Genomic DNA, 20216 nt, shown 5'->3' with positions numbered 1-20216 from the left:
GGTGCAGGGCTGGCCCTTAGGAGACTGGGAAAACTGTGCAGCAGGGCAGCGTGCCATCCACCACATAACACAGGGTGCACACTGCAATGTTAATAGGTGCTGCAGATCCTTTTGTTCTCCCAGTAGATTCACCCTGCTATTATGTAATCCTGTGGTTTTTGAGAAGAAAAAGTGTTCGCTGGTAAAGCAATTTATATTGGGTGCTGCACTGGACAGCAGTGTGCTGCAAGTTTTCCCGTCGAAGCAGTGTCATACAACAGCCTCACCATCCAAGCTGGGAGATCTGGGAATAATAGAAAGAGTCCCTTTTTCTGCTGTCTGCTGCCTGAGATCAGCTCCTGCACGCCAAGTGTAACTGTTTGCTCCGAGCATCATGTGGGTGTTTTAAGAATTCAGGATTGCTCGGGTCACTTCTTTCAGGCCAGTGCTTTACTTTTGCTCTTTTTGTTGTTTTTAGTGGGAGCTATTTGCTTTCCTTCTTAGATGTGTGCTTATTTTCACCAGATCTGGAGTTCTTTGTATCGCTGCATTTAATTATGTTTGCTTTGTAAAGACTGCTGGGATTACGGCAGCATCTCATTTCTGTAGCTTTTCTGCCTCTGACAGGGGCTACCTGTGGACAGCTGCTTTTCTTGAGCTTCTCCTATGTATAGATCAGCCTGAATTTGTAGTTTCCACCAGCTTCATGCCTTGTCCTTTTTCTTACAGGTGACTGCTATTTGAGGTCTTGGCTTTTAGGATGGCTGAGGAACAGAACTATAGAGAACTGTGTGTGCCTGTATTTGAACAGTTGTTCTCATCCGTGCTCTATCTCCTGTGTTTGGTCCCAGAATAAGTACTTGTGTGTATATATTTTCCTGCTCATTGCCCAGACACCTTGCTCCAGTCTGGGACTAATGGAGACACTGTCTTACAAATAAAGATTAAAAGAGTACAGTCTAGTGCAATCTGCACTAAGAACTTTCTCCATTAAGAAGTCCCCCATCTCAAATAAACACTCTGAACTATTCCCAGGGTTTACTGTGCAACGTTACTTAAACTTTAGTTAAAACCTGCAGTCTCTGGGTAGCCTGTGTCTTACTGGACCCTTGCCTGGTTGCTGAGGATAGATTTGTCCCAAGTATATGTTTTTGCCAGACAGGGAGTATGATAATTTTCTGCAAGTATTTGAAGGGAATAATCAATAAGGAAAATAAGGACTTCTTTAGGACAATCCTAGTGAGTGTAATTAAAGAGTAATGGGGAGGCAGGAGGTAGAGCAAAAGTGCATTTGGATTGAATATCAGGGATCAATATGTTCATTTAGAAGATGCAAAAGAGTTGTCTGCTGCGAGCCTGATTGCTGCGGCTGCTGACTATGGGGTGGGACAGACCAAATAGGAGGCAGGCGGAGAGGAACTGACCAGATTTGGATCCACCAAACTTTTTATTTTCATTGTTCCATATCTGTCTGTGTGTTGCTCTGGAGGGCAAGAAGCACAGCACCCCTGGGGGAAATCCTCCCTCTCCCAGAAACGCTCTCCCCGCAGCCACCCTGTCTGCCCTCCTAGGAGTGGGAGCACTGAAGAAATTTCTCTTGCCTTCTGCTTGAGGGGAGGGGGCCCAGTTTGTGCCGTGACAGAGGAAGAGGGCTGAGAAGGTTCCCGCACCCTGAGGAACCCAGCGGGGCTCTGCGCTGCCCGCCCTGTGCCTGTGTGTATGGAATTTTCCAGGAGCATTCCCCTCCGCCACCACCATCGCTTTGCAAACTCCAAGAAACGCAACTCATGAAAATGCATTCTTAGCACACAGCTGACATGGTCAACATCTGGTTTCCAAAGAGAGTGCTGTGAGAGATTTGAAATTGCTGTACTGTGGAAAAAATGACTTGGGGTAATTATAGATACCTAACAATACTATTTAATTTCTTTGCCGTGTCTTTCCTACATAGTGTATCTGGTAATGCTTCAGAGAGCTGAATAATTCTGACAGAGGGCAGTGAGAGGGGTAGGTCCCTGGGAAAAAAACTCCCCTGTGATTTCAGTTAGGATCTGAAATGAAGGAAATGTGAGTGGAGGATTAGATGTTTTCAAGTCCTGCTCCAGAAAGGGGAACCTTTGCCTGTTTTGTGCACTGGCTATGGGAGGAGGAGGATGTGGAGGATGATCAGTGAAGCTAAGGAAGACAGGACCTCCAAGCACAGACTCGCAAGCCTCAGTGGCAGCTGGGGTGCTGCTTGGCCCCACTTCTGCTGAGCAGGCTCAGAGCTTGGGACCACAGGGGAAAGGGAGGCGAAATTTATAATGTTGGACCTGTGACCAGTGGCAAGAGTGACTACTCCAGGAGGCAATTCAGAGTGGCTAAACATCAAAAGCTCTGCTCAAAAGCACCTTCACTTCCTCTGATACAGAGGAAGCCTGTGAAGACCAACCTCAGCAGGTTAAGTGAGGATCCCAACAAGGTCTCCTCTCTGCTTCAGAAGTGCTGTCACTCTCTTGGCACTGCAGTCCGGAGGTCCTGCCTAGGCTGTGTGTGTCCACAGCCAAGACGCCTGGCGGCACAGAGCCAGCTTCAGTGATGACCTGTCCCCCAAGTGAGCACATTCCCTGGGGCTGCTGCACTGGACAGGGCACTGCAGGGGGGCCTTAATAAGAGGCTCAAGGTCCAAGTAGAATGACCTGTTTGGAGGTCAGAACATGGAGAAGCCCTCATAGATGAAGTAGCATATGTGAAGGGGCACAGTGAGAACCATGGAAGGCAGAACTGGGGAACAGTGGGCAGAAATAGAATTTGGGGACATTAGATGCTGGTTCTAGCATCAGGGTGGAGGCACCCAAGAGAGGGAGCCTTAGGAACTATTGAGTCTTTGTGTAAAGCCCAACAGCAGGAAAAGGATGTTATAGGGGGTTGTTGTTTGATTTGGCCTGCAACACAGACAGGGTTGCAGTGGATAGACAAGGATGCAAGGCGAAGATGAAGCCCAAGTCTCAAGACCCTGAGATGTTGCGTGCTACCTAGAAGGATACCCAGCCCTTGTGCTGGGTGCTGTGTCCCACCTCTGTGGCCAGCTCTGAGACAATTACAGCTGTGCAGAGGTGAAGTGAAAGGCAGTGGAGGTTTTCTAAAGGGATGATGGAAGGTCAGCAAGAGACTTCAGGCTGAGGACTTGTCAATTGGTATAGCTTCTACTGGTAAATTGTCCCCAGAAGGCAAGCTCTTAGTATAATTTCATTTAGAGAAATGCACTGAAAGGGGTATAATGAAGATATTCATATTATGATCGTGTGACTGTTATCCTGGAAGTAGCACTGTTTAAGACTAATTTGTCTATCATGCTTATTGGGGCTTGTCTCAGTGATATGTAGTCTGAAGAGCTGTTGATGCTGATGTGTTACAATACTTAAGTGTAGGCCTTGGGAAGGAGACCTACATAGACAAACATAGCTATCTGAGTGACTCTGTCCAAAAGCAACTGATATTGAGTTAACTTACAGAAAATCCTCTGAAAGGATTTTTGGTGGAGAATTAGTATTTCAGTTAAAATACATTTTTCATATGAGGTGCTTGTTTTTCTTGAGAGACTCCAACTTTTTGTGAGAAGGCTGAGAAGTTTGAAAAGAGGCATTTTGGAGTATTTTATTGCTACAAATGGATACAAATTGATTTTGGTTTTTTTTCCTCAAATTTTTGAATACTATTTTGAAATTTTCAGCAAAAGAAGGGATGTCAGGGACCTCCTCTCATTTATATTCAAATGGATATTTCTGTGTGTTTCAGGAAGCCAGAAACATAAACCAGCTGATTCTGGTATTAAAAAAAGAACTTACTCTTATCCAGTGTACCTCCTTCAGAGGAAATTACCACGTCTCTCTGCTCCAGAAGGTTCTGCAAAGCTGTACAAGATGCTGAGGGAATAACTGAACCTTCATCTCTAAGGAAAGAGATAGGGATTGATACCAGTTCAAGGTCAAGGTCCTGGACAAATCTGAAGCTGTGATCTCTTTCTGTATTGAAGGCTAATGAAGAGTATGGTGAACGTGGGCACAGCTATATGGCAGGAAACCCAGACATAATTGGAATGGAGTATAAGAATTAATCATAAGTATTTAGACAACATCACAACTTTGCAAGATGGTTTCTAAAAATTAAGGCAAAGAAGTGGTGTTTTGTTCTTGAAAGGCCTTTCTCACAGGCCACCTAGATACCATCCTCTATAGTGTCATGCAAAGTTCATGTCTTTTCCTTTCTGCCTTGCACCCTCTCTCTCTCCAACTTCCTTACTCCAGAAGCTGATCTGTTGCTGCAAACCAGACTATTCTGAGTTATACTGATGCTGTAAAATCGGTACTGCAGCTCCTGACCCAGCCCCTCCTTACGGGGCCCGAGCACCATCTTTGTCCTCTGTTGCATTGCAATGACAGTCCTTGCCTGGTTGTTCAGGTGAGGTGTGCATGCCCAGAAAGTCTTCTCATGCTCTCCCAACATTGTCTCTCCAGCTACTGCTGGACAGGATAGTGGTGCAAAACTTATTGAAGCCAGAACATGAAGATAGGCAAGAAAATTGAGGAGGGACTGTAAAAGGAAGGTAAATAACTCTCGTGAGGTCTGCGCTGAAAGCAGATTGACTACATTCTTGATTACAAACTTGTATTTTAGGGGAGAGACTAAACCAAGGTTATTTCTGCTTAGAATTTTGCTGTAACTGGTCATCCAATTCTGCAGCATGTTACAGAGCAGTGATCCAAATACTGCCACACAGCTATCTACCTGCAACAGATAGTGCTAGAAACTGGAAATGGCTTCAAGAATTTTCTGACATCACCCTGACCTCTGTAGAAAGAGGAGACAGATTACCAGCCTTCTGTGAGCAACTCTAAGAGATGCTGCAAACAGCTATCTTCCAAAGTAGATGAGCTCTCCCTTTACCTTGCTGCCTGTCAGAGGGCTTTGCTGCAGGGAAAGGCTGTTGCTGCGTTGCCTGTGCAGAATCAGATCTGAAGACCTCTGATTTTCTTCACCTGTTTCAGCCTAGGTTTGGGAAGCTGTGAAGGTTGTAGTAACTGGGATTCAGTTGTTGAGTCAGACACACACCTTCTATTAACACCTCTGTTCTGCTCCCTTCAGCTACAGGGTAGTTTGAGGTAATTGCTTATCTACACAAGGGCTCTTCATTTGGGGGATAAGGCCTCTGTGTAAGAGGCATCTTTCTGGTAGTTTTGGAGGATGAGGCTTGGCTGCAAGAGGCCACAAGGTCTCAGAAAAGCACTAGACAATGTTCTAATTTGCCTACAGAAGGAGCCTGGATGGCTGACCTCCAGGTACCAGGGTGTCCCATCTATTTTGTGTTAGACGTGGACAAGAAATAGCACCCTAGCTGTTTAAAAACATCTTTGTTTTGATTTCATTTGTTGTGTTTTGTGCCCTTCTTGCTGCAGTCATTATCCCTTTTGCTACTCGGTGCCACCGAGCACTGTACAGGGTCCTGTGCTGAAGTCATAGTGAGGTTAAGCCATTTCACTGCATAATGCTCATTTTCAGGGGTGGGCCTACCTTCTTTTGTGTTTCTGATGCAGCTGAAGGTACTGAATTTGTTCTCCACAGCCCTCTGTGGCTTTGCATCCTGAGTATTTTGTAGCTTTATGCTTCAGCCTGGATTGGAATTATCTAGGTTAATTGAGCTAAAAATCTGTAGATTTGTACATGTAGTTTACCAGTGTTGTGATCTTGGCACAGGGTGGTAGATACTGATACTTTCTTCCATGCCCTTGGTAAAATGCAGATGAAGGTTGCTGACCTTTAAGACAAGTTGCACTGCCTGCCTGTTTGCTGTTTCTGAGGAGAATGGTAGTATAGGGAGGTGTTGGGTGTATTTCTTCTTTATGGGCTGTGGAGGTCTCTAGTGTCATTTTGTGACCTTGTGTTAATTGGAAGTGTTTCCACGGATGCTTTTCAATTTTATTGCTATTGCATTTGGAGAGATTGAAATAATACACAATACAGAATAGAAAATAAATAAAACCAATGATCTTATGAGGTTTGGCAAATCTTACGTCTGTGGTGCCTGGAGCCTCCTTGTTGGCTAATAAACTATTTGTCCTTCTTTCTCTGGCTTTTCTTCTGGAGAAAGTGTTCTCACAGGATCCCTCACAGTGAGCACCAGAAGCGCTAAGAATGGAAGGCAGGGCAGCGAACAGGGAAGACACACTTTGACTGGAGAGCATGCAGGGGGATGAGGAACAGTGAAATTTGGAATGTAGGAAGTGACAGATCAAAGTGGAGGGATTTGTTGACTCCTTTGTTAATCAAGAAGTCAAAAGAGGATCAGATCAATCAGAAAAAGTGGCTTTCATCTGGTTTCATCTGGGACAATGCCTTTAATTTCCTTAGCAAGATGACTGATGGGCTATGGACAGCTTGTTCCAGGAGAAGTCCCAGGAAATGGGACTTGGTCAATAAGGGAGGAGCAGCACAGCAGCCTGGGGAGCTCCTCAAGCCCTTGTGCTGCAGCAGTGCATGAGGTCAAGTTTCCTCTTTCTGTTGGTACAGCTGCAGAAAGAGGAACCTTCTAGCTTGTGAACGGTCTGATCTACACAGGCTGCTTTAATCAGCATTTATTGTGGAAAATGGTGCTTCATGTTGTGGAGACAACACTTTCTTTCCTGTTTATATCATGGTCTTCTGGAGATACTTGCAGTTGTGTAGCCATGGCTATAGAAGAGTCCAGACCAAAGCTCACAATGATGTCCCTTACCTCTTGCAGTTTGCCACATCCAGAGGAAGTCCCAAAACTGTTTTGATGCAGTTCACTAAAACTTTCTTTGACAATCCTTTTTCTAAATCCACCTGAAGGAGACAAAATTTTATTTGCTTTGATTTCCATCCTCAGTCTTTTGACAATAGTTCAAGATTTATTGTTCAAGAATGAAAATTTTCTCCGTACCCCCATTCCCAGCAAATTTACTTACTTGAGAAAAGGAAAGTCTTGATATTTTGTAATTCTCTGTCCTGAAGCCATGCTGAATATCAGTGATCTTCTGACCCATGGCCTTAGACAAGTGTCCTTTGCTTACTACATGTTTTGCAGCAGTGGTATTTAATGCAACATTGTAAGGTGCAGCTGCCTCTGCAAAGGTGATGCTCAATTGCTCTAGGTCCTCCTGGTAGTACCCCTACAGTCTGTGATGGGTGGCATGTGGTATAGACCAGTTCATTCCTCCTTCAGCTTTAATCTGTGCATAAACTCCCCATGAGAAAATGAGGGGAGGAGAGGTGGAGCTGTTCTTGTGACTATTTCCCTTCCCTCCTCTTCACATGGGGCCCAGAACCCAGCTTTCTTGGCTGCTGAGAAAGAGGTACTTAGAGAAATAGCAGCTGAAATTAAACTGTGGCAAGAGAAAGGGGTGATAGAGACAAGTACTTTTTGAAAGAACGTTAAATCCTAAAGATCTCCTTCAGTCCAATGCCTCTCCCACTTAACTTCATGGTGAACACACATCAGGGTGCTTTCACTGGTGATCAGAAACTGTGGGGTTTTTTTCTGCAGCCGCTAAGAAACCTCTGCTCTATACTGTAGGCTTTTCTGCCCATAGCTAGGAGCGTAGCATCTCCACAGCAGGTTATGAGTTCATTGTGTTTTAATATTGGCAGTAAATGATGTGGGAGACTTCAGAGTGGTTCAAGACACAATGTCCCATTTTCTCAGTAACAAGGTAGGACTGCTTTTGCTTATGCTCTCTGGAGAGCAACATGAATTTGATCTCTAGGCTGTCATTCCAGGCTCCTCCACAGATGCTGAGAACAGTTAAAAATGCTGGTGGAGTTATTTAAGTGCCCAGTGATTTGGACTAAGAGGGCAAGGCCTTGTCCCTTGGATATTTTAAGTGTGTGGTCCCCTGGGGCCCAGGAAAAGAAAGAAAACTTTGTGCTAGTGACAAGCACTTTTCTGGCAGAATTCTTTGTTGAAGGCTCTGTTCTTTCAGAGTTTCCCTTAGGCCAGGACAGTCAGCAGAGGCAGATTTATTTGCAGAATGGCTTAAACGTAATTATATGGGCTAGCCTCCCTATCAGCATTATGTCTTTAGGGAAAATAGTCCAAGTTTTTAGTTTTGGGGTGATGGTTTTTTCCATCCTCTTTACCATCTTGTTTTGGCTGCTGTCTGGGACTTCTGTTCAATGGCCAAACATCTCAGGCATCCAAAATGCCGGGTGTGAAATTCTGATGCAGCAATCCTGTGTCCTACTTGACGCTTCTCACCATTCAGGCTAGCCTCTGGCTTTTGCCTGCTGCTGCACCCAGTAAACCAAATGTAAGTCCAGAAACAAACCTCAGCATGGCTGTGAACAGGCAGTGGTTGGTACTGGGTGGGAATCTAGACCTATTCCCCCAGTGTTTCCAGGAGATGCACACTTTAGTGAAGTGCCTGCAGGGCAGACAAAACTTTGCACGTGTTATTCTGTGAGGGCATCAGGTGAGTGGTGTTTGGTGTCTGCAGAAAGCTCTGCATATGGGTACTTGTGCTTAACAGGGTACATGTGGAAGCATACTGGTCCTGTGTGTATTTCTACGTGTGAGTTAGAGATACTGGTCCTTTCAGTGTGTGTGTAGCACTGCCTCTTTCTCTATGCATGCATGTGCACTGCCAAATGCCACCTTCACTTCTTTCAGTCTTAATTTATAACCTGTATCACAAGAGTTTTTACCACTTCCATAATGCCAAGTTTCTTTGTCTTTGCTTCTTTCTCATCATTGCCGTTGCAACTTTGGGAATGGTTCCTGATCTTGGGAATGCCCAGTCCTTTCCTCGTTGACATCAAGCCACATCCCTCACTGTTGCACTATGACAGCAAGTTCCATAACCTGAATCTCCAGCGTGTGGAAAAGTATTTCCTAGGTACCAAAAGCATGTATATATGATCCTAAATGAAATACACAAATGAAAAAAAGAAACTTGTAGCTACTTTTTAAAGGCTTTGGATTAAAAAATGAGACTTTATTTCTTTCCTGGATTGTAAGCAATTTGACTCTCCAGGCTTCTTGTATTGTCTGCTGTAATTGTATCTAGTCCTCCACAAGCTCGTAGTTTAGAAAGTTCTGCTTTTAGGGGATCACGATAATCCAAAATACTCTTATTTTGGTATGTGCTTGACCCAAAGTTTCTTCAAGAGCTCAAAATTACAACAAAAATCTCAAACAAACAGTACTTAGAATTTGACCTTACTAAGTATTTTTCAAGTTATATTATTGTGAAGAAAAAACCTACCTACCTCTTTTTAATATAAAGACACTTTTTTGGTGCTAGGATAATTCCATTGTTGGTCAAAGTTTAGCTTTATGCTTGTTCAATGGCATGAGTGACTTTTTACATCCAAGGAAAGCTAGTTCACAAATAGAAAATTTCTGAGTGATTGTGAATGAATATTTCTTGAGATTGCAGCTGTTCCCTGAGATTTATTCTCATTTTCTTATTCTGAATGCACATCAGCTGTGGATCTCCTGAGAGAGCTGCACCTAGACATATGACTTTCTGAAGAGTTGTGCTTCGTTTCCAAAGCAATAATGAAGATTAAATGCTGTCTATGGCCAATGTGCATGGCGAATTGCAGTGAATGCATGGGCTTGTTCTGTTCAGGAGACAGTCTTCTGTTGCAGATCCATGTGAAGACGGATAAGTGATAGGTGAGAGTTTGAATGTTGGCATCTGGTTTTGGGTAACAGCTGTCTTTTTCCTTAAATGGGAGTGTCATGGTTTAACCCGAGCCAGCAACTAAGCACCACACAGCCACTTGCTCACCCTCCCCTGCCTGGTGAGAACGGGGAGGGAATCAGAAGGGTAAAAGTAAGAAAACTCCTGGGTTGAGATACGAACAGTTTAATGATTGAAATTTAAAAAAAAAAAAAAAAAAAGGTAATGAAAAGGAAAACAACAAAGAAAGAGAGAAACAAAACCCAGGACAAACAAGTGATGTGACCACTCACCACCTGCTGACCAATACCCAGCCAGTCCCCCAGCAATGATCACTGCCCCGCAGATGACTCCCCCCAGTTTATATACTGAGCATGATGCTGTATGGTATGGAATATCCCTCTGGCCAGTTTGGGTCAGCTGTCCTGCCTATGCTTCATCCCAGCTTCTTGTGCTCCTCCTCGCTGGCAGAGTATGGGAAGCTTAAAAGTCCCTGACTTGGTATAAACACTGCTTAGCAACAACTAAAACATCAGTGTGTTATCACATTATTCTCATGTTAAATCCAAAACACAGCACTATGCCAGCTACTAGGAAGAACACTAACTCTGTCCCAGCTGAGAACAGGACAGGGAGTAGTCACAGAGAGCCTAGGATGTTTCATAGTCCACTGAAATGGGTAAACATTGCAGCTCTTGAGAGCTGTAAAGTCCACTGAGGTCTGGGGCAGTGGAGCAGTTAGGATGTTGTAACAGTGCTGCCGGGACAAGAGTGTGTTCTTGCTTTGACCTGTCTCCAATCCAAGGTCTTACCTGCAGTCTAGGAATTGGCCTCAGAGGGTGTGGGCTGCATCCTGAGGAAAAAGGAGATGCTGTTTTCATCCCAGAAAGTACAAATGAAGGGGGTGATACTACAGGAATGATACTACAAGGCAGCAAGGAGGCCTCTCCTGTACCATGTGTGATTTGCTTTGGCAAGGGGAAGGCTCTACTGGATTCTTCCCTTTCTCTTTCTCTCCATCTCTATTTACTTACTTTTTTTTTTTCCTCTTTCTCTTCCCTTCTCACTGGCTGGGTTTCTAAGAGCAGCCCAGCTGGGATTGAGATAGAGCTGCAGACTGGCCTCTTGTGCACTCTCCTAAATGCCTTTTCAAGCAACCTCAATAATTGATGAACACCTGGGTCCTTGTCTGCATTGAAGAGTGCACATGGTATTTAGTACATGAAAATGCTATTTTGCCCATCGGAGCTCATCCCTGGAACAACACCGTTTCCTCAGGATACTGTTAATTGTTCTCTCAGTAGTTTTAGAGGAACCTCCTTCCTCCAATTGTCTCAGCTGCTTGACTTCTTCCAGCCTAGAGCTTGTGCCTGCTCTCAGCATATGGGTGTTGACTTCCACTTGGTACACCAGAGCACAGTTCAGACTTCTTCATACAGTGGGTTGCTTCCTGACCACTGCTGTCTAGCCTGTCCTCTGTACAAGTGAAACAAGTGCAGAAGGCCTTAGGTCATCTGCTGGGTTTCCATGGCCTGGACTATCATCCTGAAACACTCCATAATTCATTGCCTGCCTGGTATTAACTGCTCTTCATTGGCATGGAAGATGCACTGACACAGCTGCAGGTGCAGGAGGGAGCAGGAAGTCAGGGTTGAAATGTCTCAGTGGAGCTGGAGACGGAGGAGGAGGAAGAGCGGTTGAGAACTGTCATGTCAGGGAAGGTGCAGGCCATCAGCTTAACACTGGTTCCTGCTGAGCACATGGTTTGGATAGGGTAAGCATGATGGAGTAGCTGGGGATGCTGCTGAGGAGGACACAGGAATATTGGCAAAACTAAGTGTGTAGTGGGAGGAGGGACTAAAATAGTTGAAGTGCCACAGATGGGATCTAAGGTGCACTGGCTGAACTTCTTATTGCTGTCAAGGGCTGAAATGGCAAGATGTGCCACAGGCCAGGACTGTGGGACAGGAGGTCTGGTGTGTGTCAATACCAGTCTCTATTCGCTGTCAGCATGACAAGGGAGACGAGCAAGGGCAAGAGTACATGTTTCCCAAGACAATGTAACCACCTGCCTTCTCCTGTCGCAGCAGCACATTGCATACCCAACCTGCCCCTTTTCCTAAAGGAAATTTACAGAAAGGGTGTTCTGTGAACACCTGTAAAGCTGAACCAGGTAGTAGCTGGAGAAACATGGAATGCCTGTCTTTAAAAAACAGCAGGGAGGGTGGGGCAGAGTGGGAAGGAGCTTGGGAGTTGCAGATTTATGGAATCACTGTTGCTTAACCCTGATCTTCAGCAAAAATATGAAATGAATTATCAACTAAACTCCTTGTCAGCACCTGAACAATAACAAGGAGACATGTAAAAGTCCACCAGAATTTGTTGAGAACAAGTCATGTCAGAACAATCTAATATCTTCCTGTGACAGGGTAACAGGCGCTGTGGACAGAGGTGAAACTGAAGGTGTCATCTGCTTTGACTTCAGTAAGGTTTTTACCATCTCTCTCATCATACTTTGTTAGCAATCTAGAGGAGCAAGGTCTCGAGGAAAGCTAATAACAAATGCATGCAAAATGGATAAGAATGTCAAAATGGAAGGGAGCATGGACTGGGGCTCTGTGAGGGTCTGTCCTGTGCTCAGTTCAGTTCAATGTTTTCTTTAACAGCCTTGGTGATGGACGGAGAATTTGCATATCAAATTTGAAGATGACAGCAAGCTGGGGGGACTGCGAATTTGTTGGAGAACAGGGTTAGAATTCATAATGATCTTGGCAAATTGGAGATACACTCTGAAAAAGTGGGATGTAATTCAATAGAGACAAGCACAAACTATTGTACCTAAGCAGGAATAATGGACTACATAAATACAGTGCAGAGAAAGATCAACTAGATCACAGTTTTGCAGAAAAGGATTGGGAGAAGGATAAAAGAGGATCACAAGCTGAACATGATTGTGTGCTATTGAGAAAGAGGCAAATGCTGTACTTGGATGTATAAATAGGAGTTTAGCCTGCAAGGCGCATGATGTAATCTCTGTGCTCTGCTGGGTGATGGTAAGGCTGCAAACTCTGTGCAGTTCTGTGGATAGCACTTCAAGAAAGATCTGGACAAACTGCAACGCGTCCGGGGGAAGCAGTGAGAATAATCGGGGTGTAGAAAATAAGACATACAAGCAGTGATTTAATGAATTGGGATTGTTTAGTTGTAAATTGAGGGGACTGGGGAGAAAGTGGGGAGAGACTGGACAACAGGCAGTGAACTCTGAATCTCAGAGCTTCCCCATTTGCAGCAATCCCTTTAACAGTACTAAGTGAGAGTATCAGTGACTATGTCAGTGCTCTTACCTGGTCCCTGATGAGGAAGGCTTTCTACGATGGGGTTTTTATGGCTGGAAGTTCAGGTGGTTCCTGTTTGTTTGAACAGTTCTGTTGGACCATGGTCAACCCAATGGCACTGGAGGCTGTCACAGGAAAGAAGGGGAAACAGGGCAAGTGAGCAGAGCTCACGAGAAACCTCTCTCACTTGGCACAAGTGGGTGCACCTAGGCCAAGGGGCCACTTGGGCCCAAGAGTTCTTAGAGCCACTCATAAGTGTGCTGCATGCCAGCTGAGGTCTTCAAAGTGAGGGTGAAAATATGGCAGGTCATTTTCTGCACAGCATCTGTAACTTTGGAATAGGGATAAAGGCTTCTTACTATCTCTTCCATTTCTTTCTTTAAGCCAGGTTTTGCTCTTTGTTGCCTTACTTGGTCTTATCATTGACCTTGCCTTTTTCTTTCATCTGCATCTTCTGTATGTATATACCTGTCTATGTCTCTCTATCTATCTACATATCTATCACCACTGTACATCCACAGTGATTGAGCTTGTCTATCTGTGATACTGCCCCAGCTTCCACTTTTCCGGACATCTTGTACATGTCTTCTGTCCTCTTCCATCTGGGCTACCTTAATTCCTTTGGACTTCCAGATCCCAACTCTCTCATCTTCCATGTTAGTATTATGGTGCGTTGTACTAGGCACCACAGAAACACCTTCCAGAGGTCAGTCTCTCAAAGTGTTTAAAGGAGATGGTGTGCACTACAAGTAGATAAACTAAACATGCATATGGAGAGAGTGGAAGATATTGAGGGCAATGAGGAAACCAGATATCTGTATTATAGCATAACAAATGGTGCTTGTATCTTGCTTCTGACTAACTGCTGTAAGCTGGCTGGCAATTCTTACAGACGTCATGGCTGAAAAGAATTTGAAGGCTGAATCTCATGGTATTTAAAATGATGTCTAGATTTCATTGAATGCCAGAGTGCCAGATTCTGCATTCTCAGAGGAACTGGGAAACAAATTTATCCTTCCATATCTGGAACCATATCCTATTCATTCCTAATTTTCAAATTCCAAATGTATTCACCATATAATGCCTTGACATCCACATTTTTCTGTTGGGTATATTCATAGCCTGTTGTCATGTGCAGTACTTTTAAAATATATTATAAGTCTGAGGCCCTGTGAACTCTTGGACTAGTCCTGTCTGATAATATTTAGGAGCTATATAAAACAGCCTTGAACTGTGGAAGCAATATTTGGGCATGGAAGGACAGGTGTTTGTTATTACTCTTTTGAGAAGATCTGAAGTCTGTAGTTGGCGATAAAGGGGGCAGGCAAGAAAGCTCCTAGGAAGGCAGAAAACAGAAACGCAGCATTTTTATGGATGAATGAGCTTTTATGCCGTTGCTTTTAAAAGGCAAAATTATATGGCCATTTGTACTGCCTCTTGATTGCTCAGTGCACCAGCTATTCTTTATGCCGCATGCCATTTGCTGTCTTGTATTTAACTTTGCAAATATTCTGGGATGCAGTTTGCATGAAGGCACCTGTATTAACACATCTGTACTGTTTTGTACTGTTAGACTGGGGTAAGATTTCCTCCAGGGGTGCTTTTTAACTTCCAGTATTTCTTGCCCTTATTATATACCATCCTGGGTTAGCTGAGCTCTAGACTTGAGTATGACAGATGGCTATTCTGATGCAGCCCTTTTTTGGCCCTTTTTCTCCCACTGCCACGCTATGACTGCAACATAAGCTTTGAAGGGTCATTATCTAAATCATTGCATAGAAAAGTCCTTTGAGAGCCAAATTCACCTCTGGTATAAGTGGCTGCAATTCCATTGACTTCAAAGTAGGTTCACTGCTTGACGTCAGCAGTAAATTTTTGCAATGTAGATATCAAAATGAACAGTACTAAGGCATAATGGAGTGGTTTCTGTCCCGAAAATGACCCATTCTTGGGCTTTATTTGGCTTGTTGACAGTGCTGCACCCCCTCCTTGCATGTTAAGAGCACCGTTTTCTGTTTGCTTCTGTCCTGGGACCTTCTTTTCTCCTCCCTGTTGTCTTCCTTCCAAATTCTTTTAGATCTGCTTGTCGCAATCACATGCTCCCTTAAGCTGCATGCTCCTCACCCTCTGCTCCCTCTTTGCAGCCAGTTGTGCTGAGTGCTTGCAGCAGGCACTGTTGAGACAAAGCTAAGATAGCTATTCCAGGATGATTATTGCCACTAAGTGTTTGGAGGTTGTGAAAGGTGTTGTAGATCAAAGCCCACCATTGGTGTCTCACAGTTATTGCAGTCCAGGACTCCCATATCTCCCTTATACCAAAGAAGGGAAACAGGGAGGACCTGTGGAAGCCTGGTTTACATTAATATTACAAACCTGAGGTATTTCAGCAACCGGTACCCACTCTTGGCTGTATTTAGAGACTCTCAGCCCTTCTGGAGGGGATAAGTTGTGTCAGCAGCCCCTGAGGTGGGGGTGGGGACAGTAGAAATGCAGGTTGGCAAAGCCTGAACCAATTGACTTTTGTTGGCAAGGAACTATTTTTGGGAGCCAACGATGAGAACACCCTGTACTGCTGCAAGTTTGGCGTTGCCTTGCAAGGTTATTATCTGGGAGTTTAATCAGAGTCTGTCAAATGCATGGAGTGAGCAGCTAGTGTCTTAAAGGGTGTGTTTTCTGCTGGGACAGGGACGGAGGGATGGGGAGAGAGGCTTCTGAGATATGAATGGAAGAAAACAGAAATCCATTTCTTGATTTTCTGCCATTTTTAAATTTGTGATTAAATATATATAAATTACTTATATAAATCCAGGACAGACTTTCCACATCTCTTGCAATGATAAGGCAGAGGCAAGTCTGTGACACTGCAGACTTCCTATTTTCCCTTAGTCTAGGGGGTCCCTGAGCTCTCTGTGAAAGTGCTCTGTTCACAGAGATTGTTCTGCCCTCTGTAGAGATACAGCCATACCTTCCTGGCTTGAGATGTGGCAGCTGTTTGGCAGTGCAAAGCCATTCTAACCAGCAGTTTAGGAAACAGGTGAAAATGGAGGGGTAATTAGAAGACAAAGACTGTAAGCACTCAGGCTGTCATTCTCTGTCTTGCAAAAAAGCAGCCTGGTTAGTTTGATTCGGGAATCATGCAGAACAAGCTTATGGTTATTTTGATTATTTATATTACTCTAGTCTCTGAAAAGGCTTGCCATTAACCAGTGCCCTATTGTGCTGGGAGCTGCAGAGAGACCAAGGTGATGGCCAGAGCCACTAAACACTTACTGTGTAAGTATCTGCTGAGAAAACATGGTCACGTAGACAGATGAGAGGGTCAAAGCACAGGGAACACAGGCAAGTTAAGAACAGTAGTAAATATCCTTGCTGTGCATACTTTAGGGAAAGTCTGTAAAGAGATGGCATTTTTATCCACTTACGGCAGTGAACAGTTTTGCATTGATCTGCTAGAGGAATACAAGGGGGAAATAGGTGAGTATTAGTATATTTTGTGGACTATAAGCTTAGAACATCAGCAGCCTGACTGTTGTAAATTATCTGCAGCTATCTGGGAAAAAAAGAGACTTAGGGCAGGGTATGAAGAAATGTAATGATATAGCTTCACTGGTATTCATGGGATCTCCCTCAAGAAGGTGGCCAAAACTGAAGAAAGCTACATGGGTCTCTGGAATGCTACTGAAGAAAGCGGAGCAGATCAGCATTCACATCTTTATACTGACTGAGGGATTAGAGGCATAAAGTGGCTTGGAAAAGAGGCACCTGATGCAGCTGAGATGGGAGGCAAAGGAAGATGGAAAAGAAAGGGGAAAAATGGTATCTAGGCAAATGATCTCTGAAACAGCGTTTTGAACGGATGTGCAGGGGCTGGGGGGCTGAAAGGCCAAGCGTTTGTCATGGCCAAAGTGAAAAGATGTTAGAGTAAGGGTGAGAGCAGGACCGTGACAGTCTGTGAAGGTCAACAGGCCTGGATCCTAATCCCATACCTCAGACCCACATCACTCACGACAAAGTGGAGTCAGGAATCTGGCTGTGTTCCCCTCCAAAAAGCCAGTCTGTCCAGCAGCAGGGTTTGTTTTCCTACACCCACGAGTTGGAGCACAGAGCTCTCCTTCACTCAGTCCCACTGCACTGCTTCCTGTATGCCATCGGACTTCTGTTTTTCGGAAATATCTTGCCTGGCTCTCATATGAGACCTGACTTTTTCTTAACCTCTAAGATCCTAGGCACCTATGACAACAGGTCACAGTGGCAGAAATGCAATAACCTCCTGCAGGAAGCAGAAAAAAGTTCTTAGATGCAGGTAATTTCATCCATAGTGAGTGGAGCAGGTGAGCCTGTGAAAAATTGCTGTTTGTTCTCTATATTAGTGTCTGCTCTGATAGGAAAGTCTGTGTTTTTAGGAGAGAGAGTTCTGTAAAGTGATAAATGAGAGACCCGGAAACATACATATCTTTACTGCAGTGCTGACAGGCAGTGGTAATCACAGACAAGGAGAAGGTGATGGGTGGAAAGGGTGTGATGCCACAGAGAAAGCAAACTGAAAGGAGCTTGACAATGCAGCAGCCACTTTGGGGAATCATCAGCTGTGACGGCTGTGTGGGGTGAAAATCTCAAGGGATCCCAACTGCGCAAATGTGGTTATGCTTTGACATCTGGATGACTGTGGGAAGGGTGTTTTCATTTTCCACTCTGCTTACAGAGAAGTGGGAATGGATGGAAGGAATAAGATAGTCTCTTGTGTTCAGTGGTACACCCCACACTGACAGGGCACTTCCATCTACTGCTCTGGTAGATACTGCTGGCTCTTCTCACTCTTCAAATTTCTGAAAGATGGGGTGCTTCTCCCTGTAATGCAAGAAGGCTGCCTAGGGGAGGAGGTACATTTCTTTATACTTATTGCACAGACTTCAGGTAGGAAACCATCCCCTCTCTCATTCCTGTTGAGCACACTTGTTTGCATATGTGTAAAGGCTGGGTTTTTTTGATGTCTGTGTACGGAGTGGGTACATTATTTCCTCATTATCAATAAGGAGCTTTTTCCCCAGTGTCTGCCTTCCCCGAAGGACATTGATGTGAAGTGGGGTAAAATGGTGGTAAAGATACCCTGCTGAGGCAGAAGAAAACCTGCAGAAATTGCTGAAACAGAGGGAAGAAGTGGCTTTGGCTGGTTGCATTCACTTTGGACCCAAAACTCTCATTGATGGTTTGCTTCCTACCGCAAATCCAATAGCTGCCAGCATCTTTGTACCTAGAGAAGAAAATAAAACTAGTGAACCTGAAAGGGGGCCTTCCTTGACCTTTTTGGCTCTCTGGGGAAGTGAATAATCTGGGACATACTGAAGGAAAGATGTCCAAATCTCTCTGAAGCATCACCCTCCAACAGCTGCATGCCAGTGCACAAAAAATGTCCTACACTGACCATACAAGTGGTCCTTCAAGTCCGGTGTCCCCTGCAGGCTCTGTGTGTATTCCAGAGTGTGCTCCCGCTGCTCTGCAAGAAGCTGGCTCTTGACTGGATTTTCTGAGGGCTTTTTAGCTCTTCTGGGTATGTTGGGAAGCATACAAATAGTGTGTGGTTTCCTGGAGTATGGCATATTTTATACAGCTGTTACCCCTCAGACTACCATCTTCCATGGGTCACGTAAGTGGCCAATTTTATACCCTATTCCCTATAATATGCACTTTGAAACCAGTGTTTCTCAAGTAGTCTAGAAAGATCCAAGCTTTATTCTTTGATATCTCATAGAGACTTGTGAAATCTGTAGTGCTGTGGGCGTAGACACAAATAATTCTGCATGGGTATAAGATCCACAAGCTGGTGAGCCTGGAAGGAGCTGTTGATACAGTAACAGAGCTGTCCTCTGCTGAGCCATATAGCAAGGATGAGGGTGGCCAGCTGTCCTTTCTGATACCTAGCTTGGGGGCCAAAGGAGGAACCAGGACTGGGGCTCAGGCCTGGCCTCTGTCTGTGGCAGACTCAACCGGTGCCCAGAAATAGCCTCCAACCTGCTTCTGGGCATTTAAAACCACTTCCTGGAGTGGGACAACAAACTAGGAGATCAACGGAGCAGCTAAAATAAAAAAAAAATTAGCATTTGAAGTATGGTTATTTAGCTGTGGTTTTGGTGTCTCAGTTAAAGGCTTTTTCCTTTACTAGCATCCCAATAAGGCACATTCTTGGGTTTTCGATTTTTGCACCTGTACTAACACAGACCTGTATTATATCAGCTCTGGTCTCACAGTGAAAACCAGCCTGCTATGCTGGCTGAGTCAGGGAAGAGAAAGGGATAGTTGTATTTCCAATTCAAACTCTCATCATCATTTGTCTTCTCCCAGCCCTCCAAGCCAAGCCTCCGTTCTTTCCCCTCTGTGCCCTGAATACTGCAGCCAAGTCCCTCATATACTTTTCTGCATCTTCTGTGGTTTTGTGGCTACTTAAATATTTATTTATGTGGAACTTGCCCCTGGGGAATGTCTTATGAATGCAGAGGAGGTGTATTGTGAGAGAAGGAGGGAATGAGCGGTCTGTTGCTGAGGCAGAAACTGCATGAAAAAGCCTTGTACTGGAGAAGATTAACGTACAAAAGAACACACGCACATGTGCACAGAAACAGACTTACACACACATAAACACAACCAAAAAATTGGGAACTGATCACAAAGAGAAAGAAAGCATTTGCACCAGCCAAGTGATTAGAGAGCCAGCTCTGTTCAGTCCTGGAATTTGCTTTCTTTTGACCCATAGGACACCAGCAGTTTTACAAACCTGCCATCCAGAAAATGCTGTAGAAAGGTATATAAGAAGGCAAGAATGGTCTGAGGTGCTGCATGCAAGAACAGGTTATGATGAATTGAAGGACAGGCTGTGTGCCTTTGGAAGATGAGTTTCCCAAGGTTTGCAAACACACTTGAATTTGCCCATTGATTTAAGTGTTAACAATCTCTTTGTAGATAGCACATAGGAAAATCTGGAATCTTTTTGCTGTTGTGATTGATATTGCTTGAACTTTAATCATATGCAGGAGGCAGCTCGGCTTGTTGAATTCATTAATTGCTAAGGCGTAACATATTCACTTAATTGGATTCTCTGCTAGATAGAGACATATTTATATGTATTTATATATGTGCTTAGTGTATATATTTAGCTCTACAAAGACTGATATTAATGGAATGTTAAGGTTGCCTAGTGAAATAATCAGCAGACTGGAAGGGATAA

The 20216-nt window shown here is 44.3% G+C and overlaps 1 protein-coding gene across 1 annotated transcript in view; it reads left to right on the top strand.

Annotated features, from left to right (window-relative positions):
- Window positions 1–20216, top strand: part of GRIN2B (glutamate ionotropic receptor NMDA type subunit 2B) — a 210948-nt gene that overhangs the window by 144057 nt on the left and 46675 nt on the right. The gene's annotated exons all lie outside the window — the stretch shown is intronic.

Source organism: Phalacrocorax carbo, chromosome 1 (assembly GCF_963921805.1).
Source record: "Phalacrocorax carbo chromosome 1, bPhaCar2.1, whole genome shotgun sequence".
Classification (NCBI taxonomy): Eukaryota; Metazoa; Chordata; class Aves; order Suliformes; family Phalacrocoracidae; genus Phalacrocorax; species Phalacrocorax carbo.
The sequence above is the reverse complement of the archived record's forward strand: the minus strand, read 5'-3'. Positions and strand labels throughout refer to the sequence as shown.